Source organism: Hermetia illucens, chromosome 5 (genome assembly GCF_905115235.1).
Source record: "Hermetia illucens chromosome 5, iHerIll2.2.curated.20191125, whole genome shotgun sequence".
Taxonomy (NCBI): Eukaryota; Metazoa; Arthropoda; class Insecta; order Diptera; family Stratiomyidae; genus Hermetia; species Hermetia illucens.
This window is the reverse complement of record NC_051853.1, coordinates 45,855,140-45,882,959: the sequence shown is the minus strand read 5'-3', so window position 1 is coordinate 45,882,959 and position 27,820 is coordinate 45,855,140.

Here is a 27,820-nt window from a genome sequence, read left to right as displayed (position 1 = left end):
TAGATTTACTAATACCTTGAGCGTGCGTAGTAGTGAGTTTGTTAAGGAGGTCATCCCGTGTGAAGGCTGTTTTTTTGGCTTTTTTAGAATTTTTTTGTGAAGAACTGGAGAAAGATATAAATACGAATTTTTCATCATAGATTTAATAATATCGTGAGCGTTCAGATTAATTTTTCCAGCCTGATCGCATAGCTCGTTATTGAAATACAGACCAATTTATACACCAATCTCCAAAAAAGGTGTTTTTCTGCTGCCACGCTAGAGGACGCTGCGATCGTCTCAAAGAAAGGAAGTAAATGGCATTTTAACGTACAGACTTAACTACAGTCCGCAAACTAGGATAGTTACTAAAAACTAAAAACTAAAAAAAACTAAATTTTTGGTGCCTTGTTAAACTTTTTTTTGTGAATTTTCTTGTTTTTTCACGGCTTCTTCAATGAATAAAAAAAACTACTGAATGGATCGCAATTATCCTAGTTTGCGGACCGTAGAAATATGTTCTGAATAAGTCGTGAAAATTTCGTAGGATAGATTTTGGGCTATTGTAGGAGCCGACTTTCAACATGCAGTTTCGTGAAAAACGCATTTAAAAAGTAGAATGCGATTTCTAGTCATAAAATCTTAGCTGATCATTAAGTTGCTACACCTAGTCCATAAACCTTAGGTTTCTTGAAAAACACATGTGCAGCATTGGCTTCAATTCTTCTCCTTTTAGTGAAATCATTCGAAAGTCATTCGGACCGATAAATACGGGCTTTATTACGGCGATCGACATAAATCTCGCATGTGACTGACCACGTGTTTAACACTATAATTTCCGAAGGACTACGAATATCAAAAAATCACTTTTGCCCATATATTCTACACTATATGTAGATATTTGATGCCAAAAAAACTTGGATTCCGCAGATCCGACACACGGGATGACCCCCTTAAGGGCGGGATTCTAATCAATTTCCCTAAAAAGCATAGAGCAGATATCGGTATGGACAGTATTTTGAGGCCTGGACATCGTATAGAGGCAGCTTCATGATTTTTTCATGTTTGGTGCTGATATTACCACCGTGTACTTCGTCTTGGCTATAAAAGAAAATCCAAAAACCGACTGCTTTTACTTTACTAAAAATTATTTATTATATGGCAAATATGCATATTTCGGCGCCCTTTTCAGTGCTTAGGTTTGGAGGAGAAAAATAGTCGTTCTATTTATACTTACCCTCTTTGGTATCGTGGGTTTAATTAAAACCTCATTTACTCTCCCCTCCTGGTCATTATTCTGGTTGATGAAACGAATATTATAATTTTGCCCACCAGTGCGCCTCCTGATGAATTCCCAGAGCTTGTCTTTTGATGAATTGCAAGAGCCAACGGCAAACTTTACACCTTGATCCCCGTTAAGAAGTTCATCCTTCGGTGTTTTGTAAATTTCTATACTTTCGACCACATTTAATTCCCTCATATGGTTTATCCAGTTAATCAACCTTACGTTCTCCCTGGAAATTCTATGTTTATTATTACTGCAATCAGCGCAGGAAAGACCGTATACCTCAGATTTGACGATTGGTCGGTCCTAGAAGGGTTGTGAGTTAGTTGTTCCTGCTACTTAAGACGACGTCCACACCATGTCTCCCCAGTCTTCTTTTCAACTGAAAGGAAATTTGATTCAAATATTGCTCAGACGCTCTGAACGGAAATTTTGTTGATAATCATGGCAACCAAGCGAAGCCGAATAGATAACAGCAAGGACAACACTTCAAATCTTCAAAGATCACTCCCAAGAATCATCGCAACAAGTTAAAGACGTGTTCGATTGCGTTAAAATAAGAAAAATAGAGAAGGAAGTGTTATCCCACAGCAGTGGTATAAACTTTTGTTGTTCATCTCTGCTGGTTGTCTGATTTAGTAATTTTTGTGCCCATAGAAAGTAAGAATGTACTTAGCGTGCTTAGATGATCCCATTCAATGAATCATTTAGTGTTTTCTTGAAGAGACATTTATTAGATTCAGTTTGCTCTGTACCTTTAACGTACTGTTGGCCATAACGTGCGCTCTTACTCCCCTCACTCACATAAATTTCCAGCCATACATAGCTATTCGAATTATGGTCAAAGCTGATGACCGAACTTCAATATTAAAAGCATTTAGCGCCTTCCAAATTCCACTGAACCTTTTAGTTCTAAAATTTTGCAAACCAGCATCAAAGGTTTTACCTCGCTTCCTTCAGGTGCTCTATTCTCCACTTCTCTAAGTTCGGGTTTCAAGTTTTAGGAGCCTTCAATGTAAATTATCTCATCCCGAATTGGTTGTGTATAATACTTTTCATTTCCTTCCAGGTCAACTTGGTCCTGCTTCAATTTACGAGGATATATCAAATATGAATGGGATTAATTTTCTTTTAACTTTTCTGGAAATACATCTATTTTTCTACATTCTTTCTCACCTTGGAGATGCATTTCCAAATAAATCCAAATAAATTTTGAGCTGTTTGATTTGTAAGGTTTTGTTTCTACGTTGAGGTTAAGGGGGGGAGTCCCCATACATGCAAAAGGGGGTGTAAAATTCTTTTCACCGAATATAGTCATGTTGGGTATTAAATGAAAGGTCCCAATTAGTACTTTTTCGATGTCGATCTTAGTTTTGACATCTTTTACAAAGGCGGGGAGTGGTAGGGGTGGAAAGTGAGGATTTCTTAACGGACCCATTCTCAGAAACTACTCAACCGAAAAATTTGAAAAAAATCATGAAGCTGCCTCTATACCTATTCAAATTAAGTTAAGAATAGTATATTACCATATTTTTGGGAAAATTGAGTAAAACCCCCTTAGGTTTATCTCAGAGTCATAAAAGTAGGTAGTAGTATAAAATATAATATGAAGCATATTGTTCCCAAGTTTGATGAAAATCATACTATTACTAACAAAGTTACAGTCGCTCAAAAATTGACTTTACCGTGTAAATTTACTGCAACTAAATATCTGACTACACACTAAAGTGGGTAGTCAGACATGCTAAATGCATATACATAACGGGCTACGTACAAATGGGATTGTTCTACACTCAAATATACTCACAGAAGAAGCAAACAAAACCTTTCATACCTAAAGCGCCCAGCTTCCGGTTTCCCGACTTGTTTAATTAGGAAAATCTTGTGAAATTCCTTTGGGTATTGCCGCACAAACGATTCTACGACTTTGTTGTAGTTGAAACTCCGGGCACCGAGCGCTTTTTTGAGGGATCCTAAAAGATGAACATCACAGAGTGATAAGTCTGCACTGAAGAGTATATCCAAATGAATTCAACTTTTCCCTCGTGAGGTTGGTAACATGGGATCCAACGTCAACACTTCGCAAGAGTACTCTCGATTGTGTGTTGATCATGAAGGGAATCGACGTCAAAAGCATCTCGTGGATAAAAAAATGTTACCATTACCTTTCCGGTTGGCGACCGCGTCTTGGTCGACTCTGGTGCATCCTCGCTGCTCTTCCACTAATCCTTGAATGTTTGTTCTCTTTCTCTCTTCCTTCCTCCCGTGATTACATGAATCTGAATTCAACACTTTCGTTCTCCATTTAAAAATTCTGGCCCTCACGGTCTTCTGCACAAAATTTCGGTCGTTTTCACTACCTCTTGGTTAAACACTTTACGAAGATTTTTTGGAAAATATGAGCCTGTTGCTCGATACATGAACCTGTTGCTCGATACATGAACCTGTTGCTCGATCATAGTTTCAATTGATGCTGAGAGTTCTAAGAGAATTGGGGTCAGGTTCATCCCTTCCCCAATGACTGAAGTTCCCTGCCGACCCGGCCATAGGCAATAATTGCTTTGCGGTTCTTGTTAATGGGGAGTTTTTTTGATAAGGGTGTTCCCACTGTTCCTACTGTTTATTCAATTCTGGCATTAACGGACATTAGAATTTAATATAGCGCAATGGATAATTTAAATGAGAAATATGATCGTTTTCTAAGATGTTTACTTTGTGGACTTCTAAGAAAATAAGCTACGACAGTACCCCATAAGCAGCGTAGAGTCGTCTAAAATGATCATGACAGTTATTGAGATATATTAATTCCTCCAATTCTAAGATAAAATAGATCAATTTTCTTTATTTTAAGTTTCTTCATTAACCTACAATCACTTTTTACGGGACTTACTATTCTAATTTACAAACTACAATGTGACATGCAATATTTCCAATCATATGCATTCTCAGATGTTTTAATAATGTATAACGGACGTTAAGAAATCAGAATTGGCGGCATTGGCTTTTTCTTGGTTGCTATTCAAGGTAGGAAATCATATGTGAATTGCAGTCTCTTTTCAAATGTACCATAAAAAGTGACGGAATTTCCAGATTGTAGATAGGATTCTGGCCTTTTTATTTTCAATATAATGAAACCTCCCGTGGTATTCTAAGAAGTTTAATTTGCTTTCTTAGAATACAACTCAATATGGAAATGGTGAATGTTATTTCAATAATGATGCATAAATAGTCCGTGATGTCTTTATGTGTTTTCATGCGTGTTTCATTTGTATCACTTCACAGATGTTTGTTATTTGTTATTGATTGCTCTTGCAGTTATTGTATTTATCTCTATAATTCTTTTTTATTTAGATTACTTCTTAGGATTTCCTGAATTAAATAGTAAATATCTGCTAAGTGATTTATGTATCTAGTTGGAATACAAAAGGGTGCCAAAGTCAGTATAGCGTACCATTACCTCGATAGTGCAGCTCGTTGGAATAGCCTCCTGAAGGCAGAGATCATGCAAATCTATCCCAAGTTTTTGATAAGTTCAACCTATACCGATAAATCTACTGTATCAGAATATTGGCAGACGTCCATTATCATTTATCCGGTGTATGTTATTAACCGAGAACTGGAGAAAATATTGGACACCTAACTCCATCGTGGTTTCTTTGGTCCCGCATGTATTTGTAACAACATTACAACTGGTATCACAAAAATTTTTCAAAGATTCGCGATCAGGTTCATTCTGTATGTCTTCTGTTCACTCCTTTGTGGAATATAGACCATCCACGTAGCTTGAAAATTCAAACTTCACCATCATCATCATCAACGGCGCAACAACCGGTATCCGGTCTAGTCCTGCCTTAATAAGGAACTCCAGACATACGGGTTTTGGGCCGAGGTCCACCAATTTGATATCCGTAAAAGTTGTCTGGCGTCCTGGCCTACGCCATCTTAGGCAGGGTCTGCTTTGTCTTCTTTTTCTACCATAGATATTGCCCTTATAGACTTTCCGGGTGGGATCATCCTCATCCATACGGATTAAGTCACCCACCCACCGTAATCTAATGAGCCGGATTTTATCCACAACCGGGCGGTCATGGTATCGCTCATAGATTTCGTCATTGTGTAGGCTACGGAATAGTCCATCCTCATGTAGGGGGCCAAAAATTCTTCGGAGGATTCTTCTCTCGAACGCGGCCAGGAGTTCGCAATTTTTCTTGCTAAGAACCCAAGTTTCCGAGGAATACATGAGGACTGGCAAGATCATAGTCTGGTACAGTAAGAACTTCACCATGTTGATAAAAAGAAACTCACTTTGAGGGGGAGGGAGGGGGGGGGGGACTGTGACGAGTTTTCATCGGGGTTGAAGAGGGTGCTCTCTCCCTTCCCCCTCCGTAAACTTCTCACCCCCTGCAGCGAGAGGATTGAAAATTTTTCGATTTGTTATAGTCAAAATAGACATGAAATTTACGAGATAGCCACTTGAATAACATTTACACTGCAAAAGAGTAGAAAAAATAAATTTTCCGCCATTTCTTTAGTATGTATGCATAGTAAAATCCGCAAACTGGTAGAGTGTTGAACTCTGTGTCGAAGCAATGCTGTACATAGCTTCCACAATGTATGGCTTATGAATACAATAAATAAATGACTGGTATTAAGGGGCTCGAAAAACTCCTGAAGCAGACTTTGTCAAGCTGTGAGGTAGCGAGGGTGATAAGTCTTATGTACAAAAAGGTGACAAGTAGAAATGCGAAAATTATATAGGCATTTCGCTACTTTGTACATTGTATTAAATTTTCAAGAAAGTACTAGAGAAAAGAATGAGACCGTATGCCGATAAGATGAGTGGGGAATAGCAGGGAGGTTTTGAGACAGAAAGCTTTACAATTGACCAGCTATTTAGGGTTAAACATATGCTATAAAAGCATTAATAATAGTCTAATAAGTGCGTTTATATGAATCCTACCAAATCATGGTGCCATTTTTTACATCAGCAAGGGAGATTTTTGCAAACTTGGACAAAACAGCAGACGAAGTTGATCTGAGATTTAACAAGAACAGCAGGAAAATAAAACGCCAAATCTAGTTCGCAAACAGAGCCTTCTACTCGGCCCTGCCGATTTTAAAAGCATGCTGCATACACATGAAAGCAAAGCTCCGAGTTTATAAAACGATAATTAAACCCGTGCTATGCTACGGACGTCAAACCCTGGACTCTAACACAAACTCTCGAAAAACTAGTCAATACCCGTGGGTTCTGAGTAATATAATAGTTATTACCATAAGTTGCAGCAAATATTTGACGACCCTTAAGTCTCCAAAATAATTTGACCTCGGAAGCTGCAATTGGCCAGGCAACATATGGAAGATACTCAGATATCTAAAAGAATTTTCGAAGGGAGAATAGAAGTATGAAGATCAGTGTGAAAATCCCGAAAGTGCTGGGGAAATTATGTTGACAAAGACATCCCATCGCTGCTCGGATCTCGAAATTGAAGGATGTGATGGTTGGAGGAAGAACATCCTAAAGGTCAAGGCCCGAAATTGGCTGTAGAGCCTCGATGAGAACGATGAAGTAGCGACCTGGCATTCAGAAAAGTATTATGGATGCAACGGTACTTTGGTGCTATTGGATCACTTTTTATTCGTTTCCGATTGCGAAGTTCAGTTTTTTTAAGTTTGTGAAGTAAATTCCAGAAGGTCCAATCTCCTTTGGCACTTAATTTTCTACATGGGAGGCCAAGCTTGTTGATTACGAAAAAGTCACCCTTTTACTTGAGGGTTGCGTTTATTTATTGGAATTGTAAACTGCGCGTCTGTGTTCAGCAATGTCGTCTTTTCGTAATATTTCTAGATTCCTCCAGATGCCTAATTTTTTAGCATTATTCATATGCCGCATTAGTTCTAAATTTTCATACGTCACTGTATGCATTTTCTCGATATTGCAATCCTTGATCTGATTGTACTAATTCCTTATCTTTTACTATACCCTGATTCTTTTATGTGCCGTTCATCAAGGCCCTCTCACCACTCTTCTTTTTTCCCTGTTGTGGACACTGTCCAGCGTCCTATACACTGCTTTATGCAGATGATGTTTTCCTAGCATCCAATAGCAAAAATGATCTCGAGCAACTTGTCCAAAAATGGAATGATCGCCTCATACAATACGGTCTCAGATTGAATCTGAATAAAACCAAATTTTTGAAGATTGATCCCCATGAAGCAAGCAAAAATCATTGTCAGTGACAGTTACCCATCCAGAACTGAGCGATTTAAATATGTGCCTTGGGTCAATGTGACCAGCCAATGGAGAACTGTATTGTGAAATTTCTTCACGCATGAGCGCTACTTGGATGAAGTGGTATTCCACAACTGGTGTTCTTCGTGATCGACGTATTATCGAACGTCTCAAATTGAAAATATACAGCCCTGTCGCCCTCTATGGTTTTGAGTGTTGGTCGACTATAAAAGGAAATGAACGGTGACGTGCAGTAAGGAGACGAAGAGGTTGCGTTGGACTAGCGGCGTGAAAAGTTTTGATCATATTCGAAATGAAGATTCCGCGATCGATCAGGGGTTGCACCGATCATGGAAAAATTGCGAAAGTATATAACTCGCGCTAGTGAGAATCCACTTGCCAAGATTGGTCTAATGGGGATTTGAAATCCTCGCGATTACATCCTTATCAGACATTTGATAAAATAAAATGACGAAATCGATCGCGACGAGCCGAACCCGTTTGTGAACGGGACAAAGGCTGAAGAAAAAGGAGAAGAACCATCGGCGGTCAAGTAGTGCAAGTAACTTCCATCCTTCACAGTTGCTAGTTGGACGCCGACTGCGCTCACCGAGAGACTCGTCTAGCCAGTTTTTCGGTTTGCACATTTCCCTCTACGTTCTTAGGACTGGTAGCTTCGAGAAGGGTGAATTTCAGATTGTCAACTAGACTATTTAGCGTGGCTTTGTATTTCCTCACTAGCTTGGAGGATGTTGTCACTAAGCATAATAAATACGAGGCTCTAATAACGTCTTTGCTATCGATGAGAATGACTATGTTGCGCTTTGGGCTCGGATTATACTCCAGAGATTGGTAGAGCTCTGATATGGTCAGTACCCTCGTTTAGCATATACTGACTGCCAACTTATTTGTGGTATGGTCCATTAGGAATGCCAGAGTTCACGAGATACTTCGTCTAGGATATTACAGGTTTACTGTGTTTCGCCGCTCAATGTCCTGTTCGATGCCAGCCATCATAAAATAGAACCATAAGTTAGGATGTGACGCGGCCGTGTACATTCGCGAGAGACCCGAGTTCTTCACTCTCAGTTCGGAAACCTTCTTGATGCTTCTGGTACTCAGATTGTTTTATATCGAAGGAAGCAGCTAAAGCAGCTTAACCGTCCTCATTATTCAGTGAATAGCAGTTCCTGTGGATTTTCTTTTGAGGTGGACTAAGAGGTGCTAAGATTGGAAGAAGAAAATTTTCATTACATGGAAATCTAGGACACGCTTCAGGGTCTTAAAGAAAAATGTGGCTGAATGGTCGAAAATCCTTCATGATGTATGGCTCCTTCTGCCCGCTTTCGTAATGAAAACCAAGTCCGTGTCTCTCCAGGAGTGCGATATTCCAATGAGCAAAATGCAGCTCTAGATAAATCTCTATAAGCCATGGGGCAACCCTTTCTTACCGCTTCTAGAGCATAACTGGCGTTATGGTGGCTGAGATTTATATGTGGCGAATCTGTTTCTTACTCAGTTGATTTGATTCTCGGTGATTACCGATTTGATATTCTCAAAAAAAATGGGGCTCCAAAACCTCTAGGCGCATAGTCTTCCTCGTTAATGGGGTAATGTGTCTGGACTAGTAGGTTTATTGCCTCGTTAGACGATTCCGTCCAAGAGCTTTTGGATTTTTTGCGCAAGGGTTAGCTCATGTGCTCCTTAGCCTGAAATTTACTGAGGCCATGATGGTTCCCTTTCAATTCTGATGGCAGGTGACTACTTCTTCAGGCAGTGCTTCTATGGTTGCCAGCTTTTATGTTATTTTCACAAATATGAGCTTAGACTGTCTTTGAGGATCCCCGGTGATGGTAATCTAAGCGAGACGTTGGAGAAATAAGTAATGTCGTAAAATCGAAACTTTTTGTGGAATTTTGCTATCCAAAAAATTGCTAGTATTTATGCTTGTAGAAGATGTTAAAGATCTCACTGATCAACTTCCTGAAATAGAACAGGCTATCATTTTACAACGAAGGAAGTTTTTTTTGCTGTATTTTATAGCTTTGAAGCTCTGAGGACCTTTCAAATGCCTTATTTAGCACCGACCTTTGATTCTAGTTCGACTGTCGCGCGGATATTACCATTGGGAACACAAACTTTTTTCAGTCGATCTTCCTGGGGTGTCGGAAGGGGCCTCTAGCAAAACTCAGATTGGGAAGTATCCAGATGGGATTCGAAAGGGTCTGATCACATGTTTTCCAGTCTTCTCCTCTGAAAGTCCCATTGGCAGTTAGTAGGGTGATACACAAATAAACGAAGTGGGCAAGGAAAGGTTACTACTCCCATTACACAGCGATAGGATTGTGTTAATATTGGAATCTAAGAGAGACTTATCTCTTTCGTTGTATTTGCTTGGCACAGGAACTTATCAATAGGTTGGTTTCTCTCGATGCCGTGATATATGTCAGATGTTATGCTTCCGGCAGTACTGATCGATCGTGAGCCAGGTAGGAGATACGCTCCAATTTGATCACCGTCAGCCCACACACAGAATGGCGTGTAACCTCTTTCGGGCGAAGATGCTAGCTCCATGCCTGTCTTGATATTATAAATTGGATTATTGGAATGGAACTTTTAGATGTACATAAATGTATTGATGCGATCCCGTTGCTCTTTTCTCTTAAAAGAAAAGCAGAAAGTTAATCAAGGCGCACTTCGTATGAGATGGGATATGTCCTTCTTCGTGTCCTTTTGCTGTATGGGATATATTCGATGCCTAGCACCAGACGCCTGGTTAATATCTCCGGCACCAGCTTGTCGTTAGCGGAATTGCTATTGCATAAATTGCTATTAGCCATATCGTTGAAGAACTTCAGGGGGCATGCTTCGCCAGCCGGCCGTTGATGCTTGGTTGTCTGCAGAGATTGCTTGGCATCTGAGTCGATGCAGACTATGCTCCCTTTGCTCTTTTGCTCAAGTAAATCATGGGATCGGTTACGTTTAAAAGTGGTAAATTTTGCTTTTATCTAGTTTTATAATTCGGTATTTATTGAGACCCTTTTTCGATCTCCTTGTGTTTTGCAAAATTGTTCAGATTATGGATGCCTTCGGATATTGTTTCTTGAGCATAACTGCGTTGTCTGTTAGAATTTTTTCGGTCAATGTTCCACGGCGTCAGCTGCAAAGCTTGCTTCCTCCTAAACAATTATCAGACAAAAAGGTCCTTGTTCGATGGAAGCACGTTCTCCAGTCTAGCCCTGCATACCTTGGGACCATCGCGGGGAGGTCATACAAAGACTTGCTCAATTATGCAACCTTAACTTGAAGCATAATAGGATCTGGCCGCCTAAGGAGATATAGTTTGTTTTGCACCGATATGGAATTTTCAACCTCATATTGTTTAATATGATTACATATGAAACAATACTAACGGGACAACCTATCGGCTTACTAAAAAAACACAAATTCAAAAAAATCATAAGATTAAGTTAGCCCTTTTGGATATGCTTGTAGCCAATTACCTTAACCATGGAAATTAGTAGACTATATGGAATGCGCAACCGCGTGTCGAGTGAAAAAGAAATAAGGATCTAATAAATTACTAAATTGTAAGGTCACCGTTATAAGATGAGCACTATATTGGAGGTCATAACTACATTCCAGCTAATGGAAAGATAATTGTTACCCCATAGGCACACAAACCCGAAGAATATTAACCGAACTCCACCAGAATAGAGGATATTTTAGTCTTGATAAGACTTGATTGTAATTTCTTTCTAGATATTGGATTTGCATATCGCTAGCAACTGCTTTCGATTCGGAGTCAAAATGCTGCCACCGAAGTGAACCATAATCTGTTCCTAGAGCTTTCTTTCAGTAAAAATTCACTTTACGCGGTAATTAATGAATGCACTTTCGAATACTGATGTACTGCGAGAATGTTAGAAGAAAGCAAAAATGCATCGCACTAAAAACACACTTTTATTTTTAACTTTGCATCAATATTAGAACTGCTTCCTTGAAATTCAAATGTCAAAATCAACTTTTTAACTTCAATTATTTGTCTCGACAAATCAAGGTCTACTCCGCCATGGAGAACACCGGTGGTGGCAACTGTCAATCGAATTAACAACATTCGAAATAAATTTCGAAAGTTGTTTCAGCGACTGAACTCGGAACTGCGTTCCCCATCATTCGGCGAAGCGAACATGACGTTGATTTGGGGCGCAAACGAGCTTCACCCTGGATAAGGAGACAGCCTTTTTATGTCCCCCGATCTCGAGTTTTAAGAAATGCTCTCCCCGCTTGAGAAAACGGTACGGGCCTTGGAGGCTGCAGCGGCTTGGTGGTGCAGGAAAGTGAGCCCGATTCTTTTCTTACATGCCAGGTGACCTTACACTTCTGGCATGCGATGCACTCTCTGGCCCAGGAGTTGATGTCCTTATTCATGGAGGGCCAGAAGTATTTCTCAGTACTAACCGATTTGTCGTCCTGATGCCTGGATGCGCTACGTCGTGAACCGCGTGGAACACTTCCTTGCGAAAGGTGGCCGGAGTGTATGACCGGAGTCCCTTTTCAGAGTATTCGCAGCAGAGAGAGAGCTTCGAGCCGAAGATGGGCATTTCCCGAAATTTGTATTTGGGGTTGGATTTGAGGCTGTGAAGTACTGCGTCATCCTCTTGCGCCTTGACAATAGCCCAGAGTGAGGCGGGGTTGTTAACCTCGGATACACGTGACAAAACATCAGCAACTATATTGTTCTTGCCGGACACGTGCTGTATGTCGGACATGAACTGGCTTATAAAGCTTAGGTGTCGACGCTGACGAGTGGACGCTTTTTCGGGCTTCTGTTTCAAAGCATATGTGGGAAGCTTATGGTCCGTGAACACTGTGAACGGCCTGCCTTCAATGGAGAAGCGGAAGTACCGAATGCTCAAGTACGCGGCGAGCAGTTCTCGATCGTAGGTGCTGTAGTTCCGTTGAGCGGGGTTTAACTGTCTAGAGAAGAAGCTCAACGGCTGCCAGACTTGATTTACCTTTTGGTGAAAAGCAGCACCTACATCAACAAAAATGGCTTGGGGTGCATCTTGCCGAGGAAATGCCAAGAGTTTAGCATCAGCCAGTTGTTGTCGGGATTTATCAAACGCGCGGACGGCCTCTTCAGACCACACAATCTCTGGTGTGTCCTTTGTTTTGGAGCCAGACAAGTACGCGTTCAAAACGGACTGGTGTTGGGCGGCCTTGGGAGGAAACGACGATAGAAATGCAGCATGCCCAAGAACCTCCGCAAATCCTTCACGGTTTTCGGACGCGGGAAGCTTGTGATTGCTTGCACCTTGTCTGGGTCGGGCTGTATTCCATCAGGAGAAATGAAGTGGGCGAGGAATCTCACTTGCGTCTCGAGAAACTTACATTTATCAACGTTTAGGACTAAACCAGCCTCAAGGAGGCGTCGAAAAATGCACTCGAGGTGGGCTAAGTGTTCAGACTCTGAGGAAGAAGCGACCAAAACATCATCCAAATATACGTAACAGAAGTCGAGGTTTCGCAGGACCGAGTGGATGAACCTTTGAAAGGTTTGCGCCGCATTGTACAACCCGAAAGTCATCCGTGTGAACTCGAAGAGTCCAAAGGGTGTGCATATTGCTGTCTTTGGAATGTCTTCTGGGGCTACAGGGATTTGGTGTGCGTCAATATTAGAACTGCTTCCTTGGAATTCAAATGTCAAAATCAACTTTTTAACTTTAATTATTTTTCTCGATAAATCAAGGCCTACTCCGCCACGGAGAACACCGGTGGTGGCAGCGGTCAATCGAATTAACAACATTCGAAATAAATTTCGAATGTTGCAAGTCCTGCTGCGCCACAATATTAATATTATAAAACTAAAAAGTGCGTTACGATTCATATTAAATTCAATTAGAAAGATGTAGTTTGAAAGAATAGTTGAACTTGAAGCAAAGTATGCTCAGATGCGTTTAGACAGACAGATCGAATGGCTGATGTCGGTAACTTCATAAACATTGAAATGAATTGATAAGAATTCCATACATTCCCTGAAAACCATATGCATATCTGTAGGTTAGCATTAAATCCTGAGATTATGATGGCAATATTCCACCAGCTAAATGTAAAACCAGCGCATAAAAATGCACATCAATTAATGGCTGGTCTGAGTAGGCCAGATATTCAGTTAAGTGATTTTTTACACAGAAACCCGCACCTGATGGGTATTCTAATCTGAAATTCTGACAACCAGTTAAGCATCTCCAGACAGGTGTACAATACTGGCCTGCTCCCAACCGAAAACATAATAAATAGTTATGAAACCCACTCGTCAGGAGAATTATTAATCATATTGGAATAAAGTAGCGGCTACTTAAAGTTAACAGTAACTTTTTAATTTGCTTCTAATTTACAATACAAGATAATAAATGTTCTGCCATTAACTCAGCGGACTACTGGCAAAATATTACTCTATTAAATTCAATGAAAGATAGTAAATTTGAAACTGGTTATCTTAGCACAGAAACACATACTGGACGATTGTAAATGAGAAAAAGCAGATGAAACATCTTGAATATCTAAAATTAGCTATTTAAAACGCGCCAAGTCGTATCACGTAAATAATTTTCACTATAATTTAGATATAAAATAACGCATAAATAAATACAAACGCCAGACATTGGACTCCATTTACATACAAATGCATATGTTCGGTGCAGGGGCCGAAGTCTCTTCAGATGAAAGAAAGGCAACCACGTAAGATTTAAGAAAAATAGCTACGTGTTCTCCCATGTTGTCCAAACTCTTTCCAGCCGTAATAATTTCCTATAAAATAAATTAAGATGTACTCTGGACTGTAGAATCGGCACATTCTAGTGTCACACACAAACATATTTATATTCCCGAAGTGTGCTAATAATTTTCTGATCAATAATACTCTAAAAGTTTAAGAATAAACCTGGTAAATGTAGGCCAGTTATTTTTAGCCCCAGAGTAGAAGATAGCAGTCGAAATATCTACCAAACGCATATAAAAATTTGAGAGATGACGAGGAAATGATTGTTTACTTTGTATAGCTAAAAAGATACAAAAAATTCCATCACTTATCAATGATCCAATTTCTTGTATCAAAACAAGGTAAGGAACAATTACTTATGAATACTATTGATTGTGTTGTTTAGGTTTTGTGTGAAGCGTCGTCTGTCCGTCTGTCTGTCTTTCTTGTCCGGAGGTGGAAATCTATGAAAGACCCATGTTCCAGCGTGTGAAATTTTTACCAACCCTCCTTGCGGAACCACCGCAAAGTATTATGTCGCGGGGTGGACATTGCTTTCGATTGTGTTCGTAACCGCGCCCTTCTCACCTCCTCTGCCTCTCTCAACCCCACCATCTCGTTAACTGCATTCCAGTTCTCCTGGAACGCAAAAATTTTTCCAATTAGACTTACCACTGCTACCCCAATGCGATTATGACTCTGCTTTCTTCTGCAAATTTAGGGCAATGGAATAAAACAAGCTCTGGGTTTTCTGGAATACAGTCGTAGCTGCGAAGTTGGGTGAGCTGTCCAATTTAAACGTATAGAGGTATTTACGGCATCCCCCATGTCCTGTGAGATACTGCGTGGGATTATAGTCTATCTCACCATGTGTTCTCTGCGTCCACACCTTGATGCTGAAGATGAATCTGTGGGAATCATGCCCATCATGCATGCGTTCCATCTCGTAGGCCAAAATGTCGATCGACATTATTTTGGCTCCGCGTAAGCCGTTTCGTCTGGAATTGTTCTAAAACCACAGTATATTCTTAAGACGGTCCTTCTATAAACCGTGGCAATCTTTTGAGCATGTCATATGGTATGCAGTGCAGTTAACCATACTGGCGCCATGAAGAGCGTATAGAGTTCACCACTCTTGCTGTAAACAGCTTGCGGGTGCATCGCGGCATTGGTCCATTGTCTGTGTCGTTTCAAAGCGTTGTACCTGTTAAATAGCTGTCGACAAGCGTAGTTAAGCAATTGGGTACACAAATCGCCGCCAAAGACCTCTTCATAAGGTTCCAACTGGCCTAGCTGAACGCATTTTGGACGTCAAGGGCAATCAGTGCCACGCAGTCCCTCTTGCTTCGTTGTATAGCTATTATAGCTTCTGGTTTCTTTTAGGTTGCTTGTAAGCACGCTGCTGTACCCTCTCGTTAGTCCTATGCATTGCTCTCTGGGTCGCTCGTCTGGCTCGATGACACGCCGGCCAAAGATCAGACAATCCACTATTCCACCAGCAATTGGGCCTTCTACTGGGGAAAGTACACATAACATCTCGGCATCGATGAGTTGCATGCATCTCTCCGAGGGTGTGCCTGATACAGTCTCCTAGTCCAAATACACATGTACCAATCTTTGCTGGTCAATTGCTTTCGCAGACCAACCTGAGGTTCACCTCATTCTTGGATGGGCAGGTATCCGATTGTTTGATTTGCTTTTCAGGTCAAAAACTATTGTCTGGTGATCACTATAGGTGTAGTGTTCGTTGACTTTCCGATATATTGTGAGCTAGTGAAGAACTAACATAGGTTAGATCTACAACCGAATCGGACTCCCCTTTCCGGTAAGTGTGAACCTGACCAATATGATCCAAGAGACAAAGCCTTCTTGCATTCCTCCGTGAACATCCTTGTCCTGTTTCCGATGCATATGCACCGCCGATGATTTTTTATCTCCGCCTTTTTGCGTCCAAGATCAATTAGTATTTCCTCAAATTCAGCCATCGTCAGGCTTGGAGGAGCATAGCAGCTATAAATGTAGGTATATGCCCATACGACTCCACTTGTGGGGTCTTCTACACATTCCTGTATGGCTTGGACCCCACATGCCCACAGAGCCGATCCATCTGTAGGATAGGTTTCTATAGGGTTGGCCACTTCGACCACTGAGTCGTAGGTGGTTTTCGCGAGTAGGTCTTGAATGACCCTACAGTGATTGAGGTGAACCTCATTTTTCCACTGCATTTAGTGCCCTTTTGAATTCGCGACACTTCTGGTTTCCGGCAATATGTCCGCGCTCCAGGTGCTCTTTTCCATGGTACAGCATACATTTGGAATCCTTATTGCATTCCGGAGCAATGTGATCTGTTTCTCCACAACGTCCGCATCGGTTGGACTGATCAATCGCACTTATGCATGCCAGGTGTAAAAAAAAACACTTGAAGCATCTTTTTAACTCTTCATTTCTCTAAGGCAACCGACTACCCATCCAATACGGACCTTCTCGACCTTGTCGTCATTTGTGTACTTTCACTCGCCTTTCTGATTCTTACAATGGATACCTCCTGCAAATTGTACAGCTTGAACTGCTTCACTAAGGTACTGCCGATTTCTGCTTTAGAAGTAACCTAATCTTAATTTTTCCACTGTATAGCGATCTCATGTTTTTGGACACGCACGGCAGTATTTTTCCCAAGTATATTTTTGACTTGGCTGCGGAAACCATCGGCATTGCTCTCTTCCAACCTTTTCAGTTCAAGGCATGAGGTATCCCCTTTGGTTCCTCTGAATCCTGCTTACATTTCCATCCAAGACTTTGAGATCTGCGTACGACACACTACCAGTGGTTGATATGATGGTCACCTCGGAACGGATCCTTCCCCCTCCTTCTTTCGTACAACCTTAGTTCAACCGTCGTGTACCTTTTGATCAACCATCCGCTCCCTTGGCAGGCTTTAGGCCTCTCAAAGTAAGTGATATGTCATTTTGTTTTTGAGTAATCTCCTGATTTCCTGAATGCTCGTCTTCCGTTTTCCGAACTTTATTTTTTCTCTGCCTATCCATAAGTATATGGTTGGGTGTCACCTGCGTTGACTGCGTTACCGTCAAAGCAGTAATTTTAGGGGTCCCCTTCGATTTTTTCGTATTTTATCGTTATATAGAACCTTTATGGTTCCCATCATGGTGTACATTGTGTTTATTTTTGGTAAATTCGGACATTTCAAAAATTTTCGCTCCAAGCAAAATGAAGGTTGACTCTTCTAGGTCACTCTTCTGTTATGCAGCCTCCATTCTTTTTTCCGCACATGTTAAGACATTAACTGGTTCCTTTGGCCCATGTCTTTTTCTGCCTTGGATATTGGAGGAGATGTTATAATCGTTGAGCTTCTCTTAAACGGATACGGGTCTCGATCGTGAGGAGTCTTCTCTGACCCCGTACACTCCGATGCAGTTAGTGCTACTAGGGCTCACCGTTCAACCTTCTGGGCTTTTGTTATGGATGTTCTAGAGAACGATGCGCTCGGTTTTAACACCTCGTTCTCAAGGGATATCGACAATCGAGAGTCTGCTTGCCCACTCCCAAAAGACGCCGATTTTAACGAAAGCTAAGTTTACACACTTTCTCTTCGTCCATATTGCTTTATTATTCTGAGTGGCCTTGACATAGCCATTTTTGTCCACGGGTGAATAAACATGCTCATGCACGCACACCTCTGAACGCGTCCAAGTGCATATTCATACGCACCCGCCGAGTATTCCCTTATCCGCAAGAAGGGACGTGCCTCATGGGAGATATACAACTCATCACAAGTCTGTCTGTTTGTCCGCTGGAAGGTGGAAAGCTCAAAGCTACGATTGGCTCTCGCCAGCCGGTTATGTGGAAGTCTTACCCATTATAATCACCTCCTTCTCCTTTCACTCTTCTCGCGGGACTTCCAGATGATGAATTATGACGCGGGGCTGGATCAGATTTTATCCTGCACTCGTGTTCACATTCATGCTGCTGCATCTTCCCTCTTGTGGCTAACTTCCTCTTAATAATAATCGTTGGCGCAACAATTCATATTGGATCAGGACCTTGAAGTGTATTAGAGCACTTCGTTCAAGACCGTAACGGTACACTACAGAATACCCTATAGGAGGCAATGTGGTCAGCATTGCACTCGTCCGAGATTATTACCCTGATTTGACTCAGGTACACATTCACAGCTGAGTCGACTGGTATCCGACGTCAAATCACAATACAAATCCCACTGCCACCAGTGAGATTTGAACCGCGACCTTCCGTATGACAGCCTTGTGCTCTAACCACTCAGTTATCCTCTTGCCTAAGCTTTTTATAGATGAGTGCGATCACCTTTTCGACTTCAGTCCATACCCCCTACGATTTCAACGTATGGTCCGTGATGTTTCGGGTGTTAAGTGGTCGCTGGTAGTAGCTTCTAATGCGGCGCTTGAACTACGAACATAGATCATTGGTGTGATATGCGTCCCTGCGATGTTCGGGCAGGAATCATCATGCCTAAACTAATAAGAGAGACGGTGTTGGGTCGAAACCTTCCTCGCTGTGTGGACGCACGATCGATGTTCGAATATCGCAAAAGATGCTGTAGACCCATCGGCCTTTTTCTGATTTGGTGGCTTCACTCCGTGTGAACTACCCCCGGCGAGCAGAAGATAGGGGTAGGCTCAATAACCTCTGTGTTCACTGAAAAGCTGTGTTAGGTCAAAATCTTTTTCGCCGTCTAGACCCTCCATCGATCTTCGCATATCGCAAAAGATTCCGTGGATCCATCGTTCTTTTTCTGACTTAATTCACCTCTCCCACCACTCGGTGATAGCTTCACTCCATGCGAACTATCTCCGGTGAGATCGTTTAATCGTAAACACTTCGTCTTTCTCTTGCCAGAATACGATTGGGATTAAACCTGCTATCACGCAGACCGTTTCGTCAGATCAGTTGGACGATATGCCGCTCCAATTTCTTAAGGTTTTGTGTAAAACAAATCCTAATCAAATCGGTTTATTATCTGTCCGTAGGTCTTTTGGTCTATCTGTCTGTCTATCTGCCTGTCTGACGCATCTCGAGTATAAACACGTGCACAAAATGTTGCAATTGGTCACGAAGAGTAAAAACGATTGCTTTAAGTGTCTTTGAGATGAGGTAGATTTTGACCCTGGGGAGGTGCGTATAAATCGTTTATGTCGTCAGGAAAAGACAGAAAGTATACGGTGTCTAGGCCTAAAAATTACCTTTCATACCGATATCTGCTCAAATAAAGTTAATAATAATTTATTACTATATTTTCGGGAAATTGTCTTTGAATTAAGAAATGCTGTAATATAGGCATGATATTATCAACTTGAAAGAAAATGCCCTGTGAGCTGGGGCTTAAGAATACACTCAAATTCTTCCCTGCTTGCCGTAAAAAGGATAAAAATTTGTGCGCTAGTAAAAAATTTCGAAACGTTGTTGCTACCGAAACGTCAACAACGCCACCGACAGGAACTGAGTTCATAGCCTTGCCCTTTGGCTATATCCCTCGATCATGGTAGCGAGGGTACTCAGAAGGCTTATTTTCTCCGAATCGAGCGGGAACTCCAGCGATATAAGTTAGACTTTCAGCACCTAAGTCAAGTAAAATGACCCCGAATTTTGATAGACTTCTGACTGTCAGATTCCGATCTAGGTTAAGGAGCATCATAATTGCACCGATATAGTTTAGAAGGATGCTTTCTATGAACAATTACATACAGTTTTGAGGAGGTTTCCTAAAAGTGATATTTTGATCGTGATGGGTGAGCTGAATACCAATATGGGCTTTGACAACACCTTGCTAGGACATGCGATGGAAAAACACGGTCTAGCGCACCGTATGTGAGGTCTACAGCGTCCACTGCCTCGTCATTGGTGGCACATTATTCCAGCGCAGAGCCTGCCATAAGGTTAGTTCGGTTTCAACACACGAGCAATCAGGCCGACCACGTCGCAGCCAGCAATAGATTTAGGGGTTGTTTCCTGGATGTGCGTAACAAAAGAAGCACTGAAATCGGCCTCGAAAGGGATCACCATATGTTGGTCGTTTAAATTCGCTTGGGTGTTGCATCCGCCACTTTTCACAGGGTTGGAGAACCAAAACCCAAATCTTTCGACAGTCCTGCGAAGGACATTAACAGTTGACTTCCCATCTACGAAGAAATGGGAGGAACTTCTTCTCAACCGTATGAGCTCCGGCGAGGTTTCTCCTCTTTTAGATGACATGGCCAGTCACCGTAACATCATCCCGATGATGATTAAGATTCCAAAGAAGGACACCCATTCTAAGTGTTACAATTGGAGCGCTATCTGCGTGTTTCTTGCCGATGCGAAGATAATAACTAAAATAAGCCGGGAACGCATCAAACATCTCGAAACCTAGATCTCCGAATTTTACTGCAGGGGAACAGTACGCGGAGTTTAAATTTTCGCTTTTCATCGATTTTAAGAAAGCCGATAACGTGAACAAGGGGTGTACCTGAAGTGTTTTACAAAGCAGGGACATTCCGGAGAAATTAATGACTATTAGCAGAGCGACGGATAGTAACGCAAAATGTCGCACGCTGCATCGAGGTAAAATCTCTGAGGATTTTGAGGTTCAAAGCGGAGTCCGCCAGAGTTGCGTCTTCTCACCAACATTATTTCTTTTAGTTATCGGTAACGTTCTTCATGCTACCTTGTCCGTGGATGAATTCAACGGACTATGACATTTTTCATCAAACACCTCGACTAAGTTGATGAGATCTGTTTACTGTCTCAACGGGTCATAGAGGGAGGAGGAGGCAGATAAAGTTGGACTGAAGATAAACATCAACAAAACCTAGATTCCCAGTCTGGCGGGTCATCACACTTTCCCTATCTGCATTAATGGGGGGAGCATCGAAAGTGTTGATCAATTTGTATATTTTGGAAGTACTGTTTCTGCTGGTTTAAGCGCCGAACTTAATTTTACCCCACGCATTAACAGCACTAGATCCGCCTTCGTTGCCTTGCTTTAAATCTGGAAATGCGGTTGCCTCAACACCATGGTCAAGTTGAAACTTTTCTGTGCCAGTATTGCTATATGGGAGTGACACATGGATAGCAACGCCCAGTGTCTCTCGAAAGCTCTAAGCATTTATGAACACCACTCTGCGTTATATCATCGGAGTTAGCTAATCATTTCTAGTAAAGAATTTGGTCAGTGCACAGGACTCGCACCCGTACGGGTTGTGAACGAAAGGCGGAAGTGGCAGTGGATAGGTCACACATTAAGGAAGGGCGACAATTGCACTGCTGGGTACGCCATGCATCGGAATATATTCTCCCAAGGTGGCCGATGACTGCGTGGCTCTAAAGGCACTTAGCGCAGGACGGTGGTGAAGAAGGGCAGGCTTCTCGGGAAATCGTGGGGAAGCTGGAGAGCATCTCAAGTAACCGCGAACGATGGCGCTTAGGTGTAGTTGACGAGCTATATCCGACCAGGGGCAAACAAATATTTGGGTTACTTCCCATCGACTTCGATGTTTAGACTAATCTAAGCTAGCTGGCGAACTAAATGACTGAATCATCGAAGACACCTCCCTCATAATTTCGCCAGGATACGCGTAATACCACATTGATCTTAGGGATTGCCATATGTCACTGGTCCAGTGCCATATTTCTCTATAGCCAGGATTGACTATCCTGGACGTTGCGGTACATTTCGAATTTGAGGCGTTCGTCCTTGTACAGCTCCATTACATCCAGGTTGAGCTGGTGTGTGATGCAATTTCATGGCGCAGTTCTCGATTGACGATGATTCTTTTTACTTCGGTCATCCGGATGCCACTCTTCGTTCCACATTTGTTGAGTTAGTATATGCATGTACTTTACCACACAGTTACCTCGCTTTTCAGGAGTTTTACTAGTATATTGTTAATGCCCCGAGTTTTGTTTTATTTCAGGCCTTTGTCAGCAGTGTCCACCAGTTCTATGGACGGGGATATATTGAAGGGATGAAGTTTGTATGTTCCAAAGGAAATTCCTCGGTTGCTGTTGATGAATAGGAGAATTCAGGAGTTCCGAAAACTGGGATGTCCATCTTATGTTTATTAAATTACTCCCGTTGATTATGCTTTTATGCTTGCCTCTGTAGAGGCTAAATTTTGCTTGAGACCAATCTTTAAATGTCCTCACTGCTTTAATATGCGTCTGATGTTGTTTGTCAATGTCCCGAAGATTTTGGTCAAATTGTAAGCAATCTGCTGGTTTTTCATTTTAGCCCATTGTTGTTGCCGAGCCAATCATTTCGTTTGCATTTGAAAGTGATGACTTATAACATGTGCACGTCAAGTATGGCAGTTGCCTATTCTTTTGGTCAAAGGTCTGACCATCTGGTGATGTCCAAGTTCTGTAAGTGTGGAGATGTAGCTAACAAGCTAATGACTCTATTTCCGCTGGATGTAAAATCAACAAGGAGTTGTTCAGTATTATTACTCGTGCACGACGGATGAATACATATATGCAATCCATCTTCAATATTGGGCTCGTATTTCGTCACCTGCAGTCAATCTGAGACTCGATTCGAGGATTCAAACTACTACAAATCAGGTGGTGTCTGATGAGTTGACCTTTGCCTTCGCGATGAAAACAAATTTTTTGATAAGCTGGGTTGTTGCCCCAATATATAAGTAGTGTCGTGGACTAGGAGGAAGGGATAAGTTGCTCCAAACAATTTAGTGCGGCTTGAAATCAAGTACATAGCGGATTCGGGATCGCTCCTCAAACAAAAAAGTTGTTTACTAGAACAACATTGTTAAAGATGGAAAGAGTCGCTGGTCTTTCGCTCTGACTTTGGAGTATTATTAGTGTTCAGCACTCGCTTCTACCAGCAAACAATACGGGGAGAAGGATGCCGATTTAATGTTGCCTGGTCCGGAAGTTAAACGCTTATAGCTGAGCAACCAAAAGTTGGAAATTTTCAACTCAACGGTTCAGACAATTAGATCAAACCATACAAACAATCTTGTTGAGAGTCATGGCCAAAGTTCGCTTCGAGTTTGTACATTATTAAATAATTTCAATTGATTCATTATTCATTTTGGTTTCCACAGTCATCTCGCGGATCTCGCATTTACGGTAGATGAGAGGCGTAACAATTCGCCTATTTGTGAAACAATCGCAATTCGCGGATCAGATCTGACTTGGTCGGCAATCAATGGCAATTTTACAAATAATAGTTCACAGCATTATTTAGCTCTTGGAATTACATGTGAGTAGGTAGCGTGAGTGGATTGCTGCAGAATGTTAAGATGCCGTGGATGACTGTAAGATTTCAAGTTGAGATGTGGTTCGTCAAGTTTACAGTCGCCTTGAACTTGCACAGTTATCGAAGATGAGATGCCGCAAGGTTGCATCATAGCCTAGCTAGCGCCTATTCATTCCAGCAATCTCTTGGCCAACTGCGATTCATTGATTGGCGTTTATTAATGAAGAAGACAATTAAATGATGCGGATGCTGGATGCTATGTACTCTTGATTCTCCGCAGGAATTCTAGAAAAAGATGCATTATTTATTGATTCTGGAAAAAAGCTTGAATAAGTCATGTTTGTTAACATTTGTTTGTATGATAGAGATCTCTTCCAGGAGCTGGTGGGCTAAGACCAACCACTGGATGCAATAGTGGCTGAAGATACTGCATCTGGCAGAAGTCTTCTAACTGACTCTTCATCATTATTGAAGAAGAAACCAGTATCCAACTATGAAAACGCAATTAATTTGAATAGGCATAGCAAGAAAGTTAGAGTTGTTGGTCTTGAATAGTTGAAAGTGCAATTCATCCACGAAGAGGATAATCACCCAGAAGTGATGCCAATCTGCTGCTTGGATTCTAAAACTCTGCTCAGATAAGTAATACTTTTTCAAGTTGATTATATAATTCTTCGAAGTTTGTATGCATAAACGGCAACTACAATTGAGTTTAAATCCGAGATTCCATATTGAGATTTCAAGAACTCACTACAGCGCACAGCCAACAAAAAACCAATTCCTCTTTTTCTAAGGAATCCATCAAGAGAGCAACCGGTTTTTCATTACGAAATTCCTTCCAAACAGGTCTTAAGAAATGGCTCTTGATTACACTTTTTGGTCATTTGATTGAAAGCGATTGACAATAAAGATAGAGCAACTAAAGTATCCAACAACTCAAAGACATCATTGATTCAGTTCATTTCGACAAGATCACGCACTTCAGACATCTTGACCTTTTTCTCCGTCCCCCAGGAAAGGAACAGAAACAACACGATTAAATGTTGGAAGCGAATTCCAAAGGGAGGTACAAAGTGCAAGTTCCGAAAAAGGAGGATTGAAACCAAGTTGATGCAAATGGATAGTAATGTATGTGGATAGATTTTAACCATATGAAGCCACGCTAAGTCCAGGCTCTACACGTAATGAAGAGAAAATAATTTATTGAAGTTTCAATCAGAGGGTCCATGGGTTGATTGATTTGGTGGTTATAGGAAGATGGATTGCCCGCATAGATAATTTGCCTTTGCCGCAGGATATTTTTTATCGAAACGAGTGTTAATGAAGAGTGGGAGGATGGGACCCTCATCATTTGGTTGCACCATACTTTGTACTTTCATTCTGATACTAGACTCCATCTTTATTTATTTATTTATCCACACTTCAAACAAAGTGCTTCAACCTTCAGAACTAGGAGAAGCCAAGAAAAATTTTACATGAGAAAGAATCTAGTGTAAGTCTATGTTTGATGTAGGAACTTCCCATTTCAGGCTGATAATGAATAATAGGAAAAAAAGTCAAACTCAGAAGTCAAAGAGAAGTTGAGGCAGGCAGATAAATAAGGTCGTGAAAGTGAAAAAAAGAGACCCTGAAAGAATTCACTTCTGGCCTAGGTGGGTAACAAGCAATCACAGTAATTGATTGGAATTAGATAGCAGAACAAAATGGGAGGACATTTCAAACGTTTAGGGGATAACAAGCTTAGGATAATTTTAGGGTGCACATATCAGGTTCAATACGGTATACAAACCCAAGTTTGTGTTAGTAGAACACAATGTGCATTATAAGTTCATTAAATCGACTACCATTCAATGAAGCCTTCCCGAAGTTAACGCGATCCGATTGATGCTAACAACCTCCGTAAGCACGACTTAAGAATCAACTTCGGAGTGGACTCTGTTTATAACATTCCGAAAGAGACTGAGGAGTATCCTGGTAGCATAATCATCATCATCATCATCAACGGCGCAACAACCAGTATCCGATCTAGGCCTGCCTTAATAAGGAACATCCCGGTTTTGCGCCGAGGTCCACCAATTCGATATTCCTAAAAGCGGTCCCGCGTCCATCACTCCATCTCAAGCAAGGTCTGCCTCGTGTTCTTTTTCTATCATAGATATTGCCCTTATATACTTTCTGGGTGGGATCATCCTCATCCATACGGATTAAGTGACCCGCCCACAGTAACCTATTGAGCCGGATTTTATCCACAACCAGACGGTCATGGTATCGCTCATAGATTTCGTCATTGTGTAGGCTACGGAATCGTCCATCCTCATGTAGGGGGCCAAAAATTCTTCGGAGGATTCTTCTCTCGAACGCGGCCTAGAGTTCGTAATTTTTCTTGCTAAGAACCCAAGTCTCCGAGGAATACATGAGGACGGGCAAAAGCATTGTCTTGTACAGTAAGAGCTTTGACCCTATGGTGAGACGTTTCGAGCGGAACATTTTTTTTGGTGGCTGAAATAGGTTCTGTTGGCTGTGTATTTTCCTATCTTTATTCTTCCTGTTTGAGGAGTGCGTTTTGATGTTGTTGGTTGGTTGGTTTTCGGTGCAGACCTTGCCACCATATACTTTGTCTTGCCTTCAGTGATGCGCAGCCCAATATCTCGCGCCAATCGCCGGTTGCTCGATCTGGATGAAGGCAGTTTGTACGTCTCGGGTCGTTCTTCCCATGATGTCGATATCGTACCTCTCGCATTTGCTTCAGCATCACGGATCACTTTTTCCAGGGTCAGGTTAAAGAGGACGCATGATAGGGCACCCCCTTGTCGTAGGCCGTTGTTGATGTCGAATGGTCTTGAGAGTGATCCTACTGCCTTTATCTGCCCTCGCAAACTGGTCAGGGTCAGCCTAGTCAGTCTTATCAATTTCGTCGAGATACCGAATTCTCTCATGGCTTTGTACAGTTTTACCCTGGCTATGCTATCATAGGCGACTTTAAAGTCGATGAAGGAATGGTGCAACTAGTGTCGATATTCCAACAGTTTTTCCATCGCTTGCCGCAAAGAGAAAATCTGATCTGTTGCTGATTTGCCTGGAGTCAAGCCTCTTGCGTATAGGCCAATGATGTTCTGGGGTTATCCGGCCTAGCCTAGATAGCGAAGAATATCTTATAGATGGTACTGAGCAACATGATATCTGTATAATTGCTGCACTGTGTGATATCTCCCTTTTTATGTATAAGGCAGGTAATGCCTCTTTGCCAGTCATCAGGCATTGATTTGCTGTCACACACCTAGAGCACAAATTTATCAACCACTTGGTGTAATTGGTCGCCTCCATAGTTAACCAATTCGGCTGTAATTCCATCGGCTCCTAGCGACATTTGATTTTTAAGCCGATGAATTGCACGGACTGTGACTTCTACACTTGGTGGTGGCAGTATTTGTCTGTTGTCTTCAGTTGGCGGGACCTCTGGTTGTTCAGTAGTTCATCAAAGTACTCAACCCATCGCTCCAATATGCCCATTCTGTCGGAAATCAGATTTCCCTCTTTGTCTTGACAGGATGAACATCGAGGTGTATAAGGCTTCATCCTGATGACTTGTTGGTAAAACTTGCGCGCCTGGTGCGGTTGCTCCCTGGACTTTTCGAGTTCTCAGACCTATTGGTTCTCCCAGGCTTCCTTTTTCCGTTTGTGAAGTCGCTTCTCCACTTGCCAGAGTTCGTGATAAGTCTCTGGGCATGCCCGCGTCCTTTGAGAATGCAACATTTCTCAGTATGCAGCGTTCTTCCGTTCCGTTGCGAGCTTACATTCATCATCAAACCAGCCGTTCCGACTTTTTTTGCGGCTGGAGCCAAGTACGTTTGCGGTCGTATTTATGATAATGTTCTTCAGGTGATTATGAAGATCATTGGTTGATGCTTCATCTTCAGCATTTCTGTTGACTGCGGTTATTGCGGCATCCACTGCTCTCTTATAGGCAGTTGGTTTACCATTGACTGGCACAGGTCACGCAGTAGATTGGTTGCTTGAGCGATGGGATCGAAGAAGAGGGGAGCTGCAGTAATCGGCACACACGAGGGAAATATTCTTAAGAAACCCAGTTTCGAATCCAAGAAAGGAAAAAGCTGGTGGGTCAGAAATGGAGGTAGTAGACAGGAGGCCCGGCGTTAACTACGCTAGCGCAGTGAAGGGCATCAAGCTGATCATTCTATTTAAATTATTTCCCAGGCAACTACCCCCTCGTGAGGAGCAGGAAATTATCGAGAATCTTGTCGTCAGGCAGGTGTATAAGAGATGGAGTGCCGAGCTTGTGTTGAGCGACGGAGG